Genomic DNA, 13332 nt, shown 5'->3' with positions numbered 1-13332 from the left:
TCAGGTTAATAGATTCCGTTACATAGGAACATACCAAACTTACAGTAAAATGGTGCTAAAAATTTGACTGATTGAACACTTAAACGTAACACAAAAATCAGAATCCATACTAATATGAATACGTCTACTATATTCCGTCCTACTTATATTATAAATGTGAAAGTGACTCTAAATAAACAGTATTTTATACGGTTTTTACGTTTATTTTTAAGGTAGAGGTGCGTGCCGGGGTTCGAACTCGGCCCTTCTGAAAGTGAAGCAGACGTCCTATCCATTAGGCTATCACCGCTTGTTATTTTTGAAAGTGCCTAGACATAAAAACTTTCTGGAAACTCGAAAGTGGTAAAAGATTCAGGCGCACTGACTGGGTCTTATATCAAAGCAACTGAGAGTCCTTCACGTTTTGTGTTCACGCTTGCAGGCGGTATTCGAATAGCTTGTTTTGCTTTTCCACGATTTGGGACTACGTTTTTGCATGACTTTGACTAGCCAGATGGATGTAGTACTTATTTTCAAATGCTAGCTGTGTTTAAAGGTAAGCGGGTAAAACGCAACAAAAAAGTAGAGAAAAAATGGCGTACTAGGGCAGATGTCTGTATTTTTATACTTGGAGGTCCCGGATTCGAATTGAGACTATGTTTTTATATGAGTTTTGACTAGCCAAATGGATGTAGTATTTATTTTAATTTAAAGCTCGGTAAATGCTAGCTGTGTTAAAAGGTAAGAGGGTAAAACGTATCAAAAAAGTAGAGAAAAATTGGCCTACTAGAGCTGATGTCTTTATTTTTATAGTTGAAGGTCCCGGGTTCGATTTCCAAATTGCACCTGCCGGGAATGGAACCCGGGACCTCCTACTTAAATTCACGGTGCTAACCGTTGCGCCAGTGAGGTCGTCATAATTTGTTGGTGTAAATAAAGTCAAAGTCAATGTCAAAGTCAAAGTTTAAAATATCTTTATTCAAGTACAGGCCCACAGGTGGCACTTTTGATGCGTACATAAGAATTACACGGTAGTGAGATGATGGCGATAACCACATTCGTAAACTTAAAACTAAAGCTACGAGGGTTCCAAAAGCGTCCCGGTCTAAGAAGAAGCCCACAACAAACTAAGCCGGGTTTTTTTTTTTTTTTTGTTATCACCATCTCACAATGTCGTTTTAAATTATTAGGAGAGCAACCTGGTTAGAGCAATAATTTACACAAAAGCTTTTTTATCGTTTACGTAGTCCTTTATACTATAATAGGACTTTTCTATAAGCTTACGTTTAATACAAAATTTGAACTTTTTAAGAGACATCTCCAAGATGTCAAATAAATAAATAAATAAAGTAATAGCCTCCAACAATCCATTGCTGGATTTAAATCAGAGAAGGCCTCATGGGAGGGTTTGGTTATAATAATCTCGCATGGCAACGGTTTGTTGGTCGCAGTAGATGGTAGTAGTAGCACAGATAACGCTACTAGAGAGCGGGTCTCTGCAATATTCCCTTAGTGGCCTCGTACGACATTTGTATTAAGAGAAGGGTTGGGTGCAAATGTATTTTGATCTGCCCTCACCACACGGCGTCAAATATGCTCTGATCTGCCATTACCTACCGTTATTATCTCAAATTATGCCCAAATTTTTTTAAATTAAAAGCAGTATGCAGCTTTACCTTTGCTGGTAGTGTCCTAAGTAAACTAATTAAAATCGCCTGTCAGCATTTTAAGCTTACTGTCAGTTAAATAAAATTAATTTTGGAGTCGTAAAATTGCGTGATTTAAAATCGAAGGGACGTAAACCCTACCCTAAATTTTACGGATAATTTAATTTCGGTTTAACCCTAAATAAATAAATTCCAATCGGAAACAATTCCACTTTTTATCCGGAGCGGTATCCGGGAGTCACGTTCCGCTATTTTTCCGGTGTACGGAGTTACGGATGCGGGGCGTCGCTGCTGTAAAATTGATATTTGCTGAAACGAATTTCATAAGTATGAAATATTTAGGAATGTGCTAACACGCTCAAATGACATCAAAGTTAAAGTGGTACAACTTAAAAAATAATTATTACCTACATGAGTTAGTGTTTAAATTGGTGCGTACTTAATTAAATTTAAGTTTTAACCTAGTTAATGGTTATCAATTTTAAGATGACCCACCGTTGGTAAAAATAGAAGGTAACGTAGTTTTATTTATTTAAATATAAATGCATTTATTAAACAGATCAGGGTAAGACAGATATCCTAATTGACATTTCAAAGGTACAATCAAATTTAATTGAAATTACCCTCAACATGAGCTTGATAAGGAGAGTTGACAGTCAAGCCGTAAAAATCACATGAAAATCATTCCATTCGTTAAGGGTTTTTTTTTTAATTATAAGGAAAGGAAGAAAAATCCACATAATATTAATATCAATTAGGACTTTTGCTACATACGTTCTATACACTTATACTATAAATTTGAAAGTATGTTTGTTTGTTACCTGTGTTAGGATCAACCGATCTTTATGAAATTTAGCACAATATATGTTATGCGTGCATCGTAAAAATGATATAATAATAACCGCATAATAATAACTTAGTAGAGTTAACTTCCATACTATAGGACTAGATAATAATGTAGAAGAGGTTATCTCTCTTGAAGCAGTGATATAGCCTAGTTGTTCGGACTTCGGCTATAGTTTCGGGGGGCCGAACTCGAATCCCTGCACCCACTAACTATTCGAGTTATGTGCATTTTCAACAATTACAATATTACTTGCATCAACGGTGAAGGAAAATATCTTGGGGAAAACTGCATACCCGAGAGTTCTCTGCAATGTTCTCAAAGGCGCGTGGAGTCCAACAATCCGCACTGGGCCAGTATGGTGGACTAAGGTCTAAACTCTTCTCATTTTGACACGTGCCCTGTAGTGGGCCGGTATTGGTTTTCTATTCAACCACTCGTTCTGTTTATTTCATGTAATTCTTACAGATAAATGCACATTTCCGACTTAAGACACTTTACTAGCGTAGATATAAAATGTAGTATATTATCTTTAAAAATATCTAAAGAATTTGCCCCGCACTTTATTAAATTCCGGGAACTTATGGAATAAAAGTCTTTGAAATTTCAAAGCGTACTAGTTTTTGTAGTAATAAGCTGACGATGAAAGTATTATAAGACTAAAATAATCGACCGAGAAAAGTGAGTTTATTTGAAAGTTACTTGACTTAGTCCGTCCGTCCGTCCGTCCGTCTTTCAAAGTAGTTTGTATATCTTTTGAGTTTACAACCGATATAAAAAAAATTATCAATAGCATAATATAGAAATATTTTTTTTTACTTTGGGTTACATTTTTGCACTTTTATGAGGGTTATCCAATTTTTTTTTAATTGTATATAGTGCTACAAGGGCTTAATACATTCCTCGACTTAAATATCAACCCTCGACTTCGGCTCGGGTGATAACTATCTATTATCAGGATAATCATCAAGTATTTATCAGGAAAGTTCTAGTTTTCCGGGTCAGGTCAATTTCTAAGTGAACGAAAAAATGGGTTTTATGAACGAGATAAGCTTTGTTTCTTATTTAGATTTCATATATGATGAAAGCACTATACCTATACAGATAATTGGAATTTTATAAAATCAAGGAATAAATTAATATTGGATGAAAATGTTTTAATGAACTAGAAAAAGAAAGAAAATTAGGAAAGTAACAAACAACGTAGTGTTTACATAGGTACATGCTCTTTACATCAACAAAAATTATCCCCACCCGTTAAGTATACCTTATGATCAACAATAACCTTTTTAAGAGTTTTAGTGCGCCTACACATAGCCTAAAGTACTATATAATAGCATAAGAAGTGAAAAATAGATTATATCCCATATTACTTCGTGATAGTTTAGCTTTGTTTTGGCGAAGAAATGGTTGAAATCGCACCTGTGCTATTGGAGCATAACTATTCTTCAATCCTGGTACAAATTAACAATAATCTTTCTTTTTTTTAATCCCACGATAACTTTTAATGTCCGATTGGAATAAAGTATATAGTATGTTACTGTAATATAAATGATAAACACTAGCGTACTCTAGGGTACTTCTAACAAAAGTATTAATTGGATTTCACGTCCTTTTAATTAAAAACTACAGTTGTTTAGCTTAACCTAGATTCTAGAAATTATAGATCAATTCCATTTTAGCTTAATTATTGTAAGTATTGGAGTTTCCGCAAATAAAAAATATGAATATTTAAGAGTAAAAAAAAACAAAGTCAAAGTCAAATATTTCTTTATTCAAATAGGCACATAGATGGCACTTTTGATGCGTACATTACATGTAAAATGTGACGTAGAAGTGAGTTGATGGCGATGACTAAATTCTTCAACTTAAATAAAAAAGCTACGATGGTTCCAAACGCACCATGGTCTAAGACTTAGCCGGTTATTAACAGATGTAGGCATCTGTTTTTTTACTCGTAAATATCTGCTAAAACGAAGTTACGGTTTACGATAATAAAGCCGACGGCACGAGTCATTTTAGAAAGGCCACAAGCGTCATGAAGATTGAATAAAAACACGACTTACTAAAAGCGAAATAAGTAGTGCATTTTTAATACACGCCGTTGCATAAGCTTACGCAGAGTGGCAGAGGCCTGTGGCGCACGCAAAAAGGCTCTTTCGACTTCGACGTAGCGAAAAAACTCATCAGGCCTGCGATGAAAATTGCTGCATATCAAAAGGCAGCTAATTATTTCAAAAAAAAAAAACCTAACCACTCCGCAAAGGTCTCATTTGACAAAGTGCCTGCAAACTCAGATTCTTAAGGGTGTTTTTATACCTACACGATTGGTATATTATAACAGTGGAATTAACTAACATCAACTTTAGATCAATGATCATTCGTAACTGTAATGCTCTATGAGCTATCATCGATCGATTAGTTATTTTCTATGAGGTTGATTCGAATGAACTTGTTTTATTATTGTCTATTGTTTGGTGAGCATCATTTATTTAGTTTTGTTTGATTGATCGACAGACTAGCACAACTTGAATCTTCTTCTTGCAGTGCAGTCTCGTATCGGAAGTTGGCAGCCATTAATGGACCAACCAACTACCTGGACTTTGGACGTAGCTGCACAGGACAACGATTGGGTACTTTTCCCGAAACATTGGCGTAAATTTTTCTGCCACGATAGTCTTTTGCGGCCAGGTCGTCTTTTGCCGGCTAATTTCCGCTGCATAATGAGCTGACGGAGGTCATATTTATTGTTTACCATAATCTGTCGAAACATCTAGAAAAACTTAAAACTTCTGCTTTTAAGTTTTAAGTTTTTTTAGATGTTTTCCTAGCACCTTCTGAAATTCTCAGTATTCTTCTATACGCCCACATTTCGAAACCTTCTATTTATTGTCTTGCATAGGGTTCCGTCCAGATTGCCGCCCCGTATAAAAATTGTTTTAAGTATTTCTAGATGTTTTCCTAGCATCTGTAATACTGTGGTGCTCCTTACATGCTTTACTCATGAAATTCTCAGTATTCTTCTATACACCCAAATTTCGAAATTTGCTTCTATTGTCTTGCATGGGGTTCCGTCAAGATTTCCACCCCATATTGGAGAGCGGAGAAGACGTAGTAAAGAAGGACCAAATTATACGCAATGGGAGTCTGCAATTGCGATCGCAAAGTATCTTTGTCATTTTTCTGTAAGCTGCAAGATTAATCTATAATATAAAATTCAAAGTCCTGACTTACTGATAAATCAATGCACAGCCCATTTCATGAATTTCGAAGGGTGTATTCTTTATGAAGTTACCTACACTTTAACGGGATTCTTAAAACACCTAAACAAACGCGGACGAAGTCGCGGGCATCAGCTAATTTATTATATACTAGTAATTGGATAAAAGATAAATATGATCAATACTATGCATATTTTATATTCTTAATTAAGAGATACCATCAACTTTATTTTTGATGTTTTCATTTATTATCCTGCAGTGCCGTCTCGTATAGCAGACTGCTGCCTTTAGCTGAATGCAAGGATATACTATGGAATTTACTCTCAGACGACTAATTACTACAAATTTCTCTCGCTAGTTTATAGAAACTAACCTTTCAATAAAAAAACATAGTTTAATGAACAGTGCAACATAGTTTTCTTAATACAAAATGCAAACGCACACACAACTTTGATAAATGTTAGTTATTAACATAAATACTAAAGAGCGTACGAAAGTAAATAGAAATCAAATAAACACTGAAAATTACCGAGACACGCCAGTTGAGCTAACTCATAAGCATAACCTTGGTTGCTACAAGTAGGTACTTAAAAACATTTCAATTTCAAATTATGTTCGTCGACGAGCTATAGGTACCCCTATAGCTAAGGAGCTAGTGGTAATTTTGGTACTAGTTCTTTGTCCTTAGTTATAGGTATGTTAGTTAGTATTTAGTTAATAGTTTGCAGTGATATTATAACATTGGTAAATATAATGCGAAGCTATGCTCAGTTACTAAACCTTACTTCAAAACTATATACCTACAACATGTAAAAATCCTGCACAATTCACAGAGGATAGAAGAGAAACTTCTGAATAGTATCCTAATAAAGAAAGATTGAATGAAAGATGGAGTATATTATTATCAAGCTTAACAACTATTTAATATTTTAATGCAAAATATCATTATATTACAATATAGCAATGTTGGGAATATCTAGAAGAACCACAGTTAGCGACATAGCTCAGCGAGTCACAAAGCTAAAGTGAAAATGGACAGTACGGGTAGGCAGGCGAGCAGGCAGGCGGGTAGACAGGCGGGCAGTCAGGCGGGCAGGCAGGAGGGCAGGCTAGTGGGTAGACAGGCGGGAAGGCAGGTGGGTAGACAGGCGGGTAGACAGGCGCGCAGACAGGCGGGTAGACAAGTGTGCAGACAGGCGGGTAGACAAGTGGGCAGGTAGGCGGGCAGGCAGGCGGGCAGACAGGCGGGCAACTATCTGTGTGCAAAAATTCAGCCCGATTCGTCAAGTGGTTAGAGCTGTGCTGACAGTCAGTCAGTCACCTTTGCCCTTTATATATAAAGATACCCCTAATCGGTTCCCGCGCGGTATCGGTGAGATTGCTGTCAAAGGGTATCTTGTAGACGAATATTATATACCAGCACTCACTACTGCTAAGTTAAATATTTATATATTAGTTATTGTGTATTGTATCTTTATTTGATCTTTAACCACAATATAAAATTATCTTACTCATATCCTAGGGTGGCACACAGAGAATAATGTTAAAATGTAAAATGTTAATTGTTGATGTTGAAAAAGAGCAACTACTGACTTTCTTGCCGGCTTCAGACAGACTTGTCGTTTCAAAAGTGCTTATAGTGTAAGCCTACTTGATATAAATTAATTTTAAATTTAAATTTAAATTTATAGTTAGCCCGACAATTTTCAATGTCTGTTTACATGAATCTTAATATTTTACCACTAGCTTCGTAACTACTACTCGTCAGGCTTCGTAATGAAAGCGGCCGCATGTCAAAAGACAGCTAATCATTTCGAAAAGCCGTACAAAAACGTGATCATGTCGCAAAAGATCGCATTTGACAAAGTGCCTGCCGAGCCGGGATTCAATTTCCGCCACATATTTCACATGAACCTCTTGATTTTGTACAATTTTTTCATTTGCACCGCGATTTATTAGGTTAAGGTTGCGCTGTTTTTCTTATTGTTCAAGTACCTCTACAGAAGTTTAATCTAAACATTCCTATTTGCACCACAATTTATTAGGTTAAGGGGACGCTATTGTCCGGGTATGAAGTTTTAATTTAACATTTTAATGAGGTAGTAATATACTTAAACAATAAGTAATAAAATTGTAATTCACAATCTGTTGCTAGCGACTTCGTCCGCATTAATTTTGGTTTTTAAAAATCCACTAGGAACCCTTTATTTTGCCCGGATGAAATGCTATGTCCGTCTCTAGGATGCTCTATGTTTATGCAATATTTCACCAAGATAAGTTAAATGCATATTTTTTTAAAAACTGCGGGTAATTTTGACCAGCAGCTTTTGCAGGATATATTAACCTATGTCCCGACCGCTGTCCTGTTAAAGTCAGCAAGCAAACCACATGCGTATGGAATATAATATAAATATAAAAGTAAAAATGAGGAAATAGGTTTATTTATTATAAACATGTAAAAATAAACAACAATCTAAAAATAAGTTCACTTAATATTATTATTTTCGATAAAGGGCTCTTAGCTCGAGTATGCATGCGTTATGCGGTAGTATCGTATAAGATACAAACATCAAAAATACTGTATCCTAAAATATAATAAGTAAAGAAACAAAGTGAATAATCTACCTATAGCTTATGCCAGTCTATACTAAAAGCCTTTGAGGGTTTAACCATAATCGCCACGCGGGGCAGACGAGCTACTGATCGTAGTAGTTGGTAGTAGTAGCACCGAGGACGCTGCTACCCTTTCTGCGTTATGCTCCCTTAGTCACCTCGTAAAAGTCACCTCGTAACAACTGTATTCTGATCTGACATCACATGTCCAAAGCTGATAAGTCCGGCTGATCTTTTGCAAAAAAAATGAGCCAGCCACCAGAGTTTTAGGCCAGAGAGTTTTAGGCCATAGTCCACCACGCTGACAAGTGCGGATTGGTAGACTTCATACACCTTCAAACACCAGGTGAGATAGCAGCCAAGGGCTAACTTGTAGTGGAATAAAAAAAAACACTGAGAACGTAATGGAGAACTCTCAGGCAAACTGGTTGCCTAACGATGTTTTCCTTAACTATTAAAGCAAGTGATATTTGAAATTTCTTAATCTAAAAACGCACGTAACTCCGAAAGTTAGACGTGCGTGCCGAGAATCGAACTCGGTACTCCGAAGCTCTAACAACTAGGCTATCACTAGGCTTAGTTTATTGTTCTTACTCATTTTAAAATATGTTCGAAGTATGTTGAGCACAGAAGATGCTCTCGAAGAAATTGTGGAAATGTTTTAGATTGGTATATTTTTCATGTGAAAAGACAGCTCCGAAAGATGGATCAGTTCCATTTCAAAGCTAGCGAAATTTTACGCTCTGCAATCGATCATTTCTATATTAGCCGGTCCGAACGATGTATCATCGTTTTGAAAATTTCACAAAATGTTTTCGGGCTTTTGGACTATTCTATTCAATGTTTCTTTTAGTAAAGAACAGGTACAGCGGGTGAAATAATGATAAGTATATATTTATTAATCTATTTTATCCATGCATAAAGCGAAGCGTTGCCAGCCCAGTGGGTAGGACTTCGACTTCACTTTAGAGGGGGCGAGTTCGAATCCCGGCACGCACCTCCAACTTTTCAAAGTTATGTGCGTTTTTAGGAATTAAAATATCACTTGCTTCAACGGTGTTGGGAAACATCGTGAGGAACCCTGCATGCCTGAGAGCTCTCCATAATGTTCTTAAAGGTGCGTGAAGGACACCAATCCGCACTGGGCCAGCATGGCGGACTACGTCCTTAATCCCTTCGAATAGTGTAAGTACGAAATTGGCCGCAGAGTTTAGTGAGACTAACTACGACTATAAGTCTATAGATATTTAAGACTTACCCGATTGCACAGATGTTGCCTACTGCCAGTCCAAATCATGCTTACACTAAATGCTTACACCAGGAACATATCATGTTTATAAACTGATAAGTACTACTCACAATATTATGTACTTAAATAAACATTATACTTGCATAAATATGTATAAAAACTAAAAATTTAAAACCTCCGACTTTCAATATAATAATATTACGTTTTATGAGCCCATTCATTTGATATCCATATTAAAGGATTTGAGAAAAAAAAATCTCCATTTTGTTTTGGCGGCCATCTTGTATTTGAAATTTATCGTAACTTAAGTATTCTACTAGCTAAGCCCTTTCATTTGAGACGATATTGAGGAAGTTGAAAAATATGTTATCTGACATCTTGTGGGGGCGGCCATCAGTGGTGTGTATGCATAGGGTATGCAGATTATATATAATTATAAAAATCTCAATACAAGCTATAAAAAACTTAAGGATAGGTTTTGTAAGAGTTATAAAAATCCTATCCTTAAGTTTTATAACTCGTACTTGATTAATATGATTTCGACGGCCGATTGGCGTAGTTTGCAGCGACCCTGCTTTCTGAGCCAAAGGCCGTGGGTTTGATTCCCTCTACTGGAAAATGTCTGTGTGATGAGCATGAATGTTTTTCACCGTCTGGGTGTTTATATGTACTTATATTCTAAGTATTTAAGTATGCTATTCATAAAAATTTTCATCAGGCATTACGCTTACATTGGGGCTAGATGGCGATGTGGGTATTGTCGTAGTATATTTATTATTATTATTTATAATATAACTCATTTTATATCATCTGCATACCCTGTGCATACCCTCTATGCACGCCACTGGCGGCCATCTTGGAAGACTTGGACCAATTTTCATCAAACATAGATCTTTCGGGAAAAACAATGCCACAGACAGACACACACACGCGCACGCACTGTTACGTCAAATTTATAACAGCCCTTTGTTTTTTTTTGAAAGTTATAAAGATAGAGGGTAGACGATTGCAGGTTGTGGTATCAGTCACATGGTTGTAAATACAAAATACGTTACTAAAAAAGTTAAAGCCTAATTATTATGCAAAAGTGTTTTTTCTTCCTCGAAGCCCTAACGAAGCATCCAATACATTTTTTACTTCTAAAGTCAAAGTCAAAGTCAAAGTAAAAAATATCTTTATTGAAGTAAGCCCATAAATGGGACTTACAATGCGTACATTACATTATAAATGTGTACACAGTAGTGAGATAATGGCGATAAAATAATTCGTTAACTTAAAACTAAACTAAGGGGTTCCAAACGCACCCTGGTTTAAGAAGAATGCCGCGACTAACTTAGTCGGGTGTTTTTTTTGTTGTCACCATCTGACATTGTCATTTAAAATTATTAGAAGAGCAACCTGGTTACAGCAACAATTTAAACCCAACCTTCTAATCAATTACGCAGTCGTTCATACTATAATGGGATTTTCTATTAGCTATAATATTAATTAGGATTAGGATATGTATGAATACGCCGCACAATATAAAATTTATGTAGAATTTTATAAAAACTCCAACCAGTTAAATTTCCCGCGATTTATTCGTGCGCACCTGCATGAAACGTTTAATTGTCCGGGGAGCTCCATTCAAACTGTTGACCCAAACACAATCCAGTGACTCAGTGAAACTGTACAAAATCTATTGGTATTGTTTTCCAACACATTTTTCTCTGTTGGACCAGGTTTTCCCGCCCAGATTGTGTGACAGGCATTGTGTACTGAATATAGAACAGAATTTGTGTGTTCAACCGACTTCTAAATGGCAGAGGTTCGAATCAAGTGTGCATACATTTTGACGACCTCTGTGGTGCAGCGAAACGCTCAGACTTACAAGTGGAGATACCGGGGTTGATCCCCAGCGGAGACATTTGGGAAATTATTCTGGTGTGGTCTGGTGGGAGACTCCGTCCGTGGTTATAATCCCGTTTGTTCGTTCCGGTACTATGTTGCGTAGAAACCGATTGTGAGAATGGGTTTAATATAACTACCGGTCCCCGAAAAGGTCAGTCCACTACCATCTTACACTGCTTCATCACTTACCAACAGGTAACTGGTAACTTGTAGTGGAATAAAGAAAAAATGCATTTCGAACTTTACTTAATTTCGATTGAGGCTCACAACTGCAATAATGGCCAACTAAATCCTTCTAGTAGTTTTAGAGATTAGCGCAGTCAAATTGTATATCTATTAAAAAAATCTATTATGATTTATACATTCGTTAACGCTGTAACAACAAGGTTCTAAACACGTCCATGCTCAAAAGCCAACACGCCACAAAATTCAGGTTTACATATTGCGCCACAACTTCCTCAAAATTGGCATCAAATTGATTGAAATAGTTTGAATTGGACTTTAGAATGACTACAATATTTAAATTCAATTAGTTTAATTTCAATTGCGATAGATGGCATCACTAGTGCTTTGTCTCGCGCTATCGATGTGATATCCTAGTATCATATAGTTCCGAAACCCAGAGTAATAGTCAAAAGCACAGTTTGGTAAACTTATATATTAGCTTTATTATATTAGCTTAGAAAGTGCAGCACTGTGTAATTTAGGACGCCCTGGTGCGAGATAAAATGAAATAGCATGACTGGTAGAATAATGTTTTTAAAATTTTCAATTTAAATATTATTATTGCAGTGAAGATCTTACAGTGACATATAATACTAAGGTTTATGTTATAACTTCACGCAAATAGGGCTCTACAGGGACAGATTCTACTAGCTATAAAATACTGTTGTTTAGCACATGTGAATCTCAAAATCTAACGAACGAGAAAAAAATATTTCGTTCTCTTTACGAATCTCTTTTCCACAAATATAAATTTGACAGGTGCGGGGCGAGGCATCCGGAAAGGAAAACGCCGGAACGTGACTCCTGGATACTGTTCCGGACATAATGCGGAACTGAGTTGAGTTTATTTGTTAGAAGTTTTGATGAATAGGTTAAAATTTCACCAAAGCCTCGCTTAATAAATAAGAATAACAACGCAAAAACTCGATTTTTTCTATTAAAAGTTTGCCATCGAGTGCAATCTCACCTGGTAAAGCACATTGCCCATATTCTTAGGAGCTTTGGGCCCCTAATGACATTATGTTATGTCACGGTGGTTTTCATTTTATTACGTAGAAAAACAATTATCTTTCAAAATTCTGCAAACTTTTTTGATTTAATCACCCAAGTTTAAGAGAAATCTTTTTGTTTAAGTAGCTGAAATAGAGGTTATATCTTATTATTATTATTTTATTTTTTATTAACGATAGGCCAGCGTTTGACGACAATCATGCCCGTTAGAAAGCAATGATGAGGTCTAGGTTTGAGCACGCTTGCCTAGAAAAAGCCTATTCACTCTAGCCTTGAGGTACTCAAATTATACGTGGCAGGAAACAGAGTTGCCGGGAGGGCGTTCCACATCTTAGCGGCACGTATCAGAAACGTGGGTAAAAAACGTTTCGTGCATGTTGATGGAATATCAACCACATAAGGATGCCACCGCTCACGGTGTCTCGCTGTTCTGTGGTAGAACGGGGAAGGAGGAACAAGATTGTGAAGTTCATGAGCACACTCACCGAAGTATATCCGGTAAAATATTATATATCCGGTATTATGATGTAAGACAAAAACAACTTACCGCAATTGGCTGAATGTATATATGGTGTTGCTAGATATAACTATTTTGACACTCGATTTTTGAAGTCGTTATTATTATTAAGTAAT

Source organism: Pararge aegeria, chromosome 1, assembly GCF_905163445.1.
Source record: "Pararge aegeria chromosome 1, ilParAegt1.1, whole genome shotgun sequence".
NCBI classification, from domain to species: Eukaryota; Metazoa; Arthropoda; class Insecta; order Lepidoptera; family Nymphalidae; genus Pararge; species Pararge aegeria.
Note: the sequence above shows the minus strand (reverse complement) of the source record.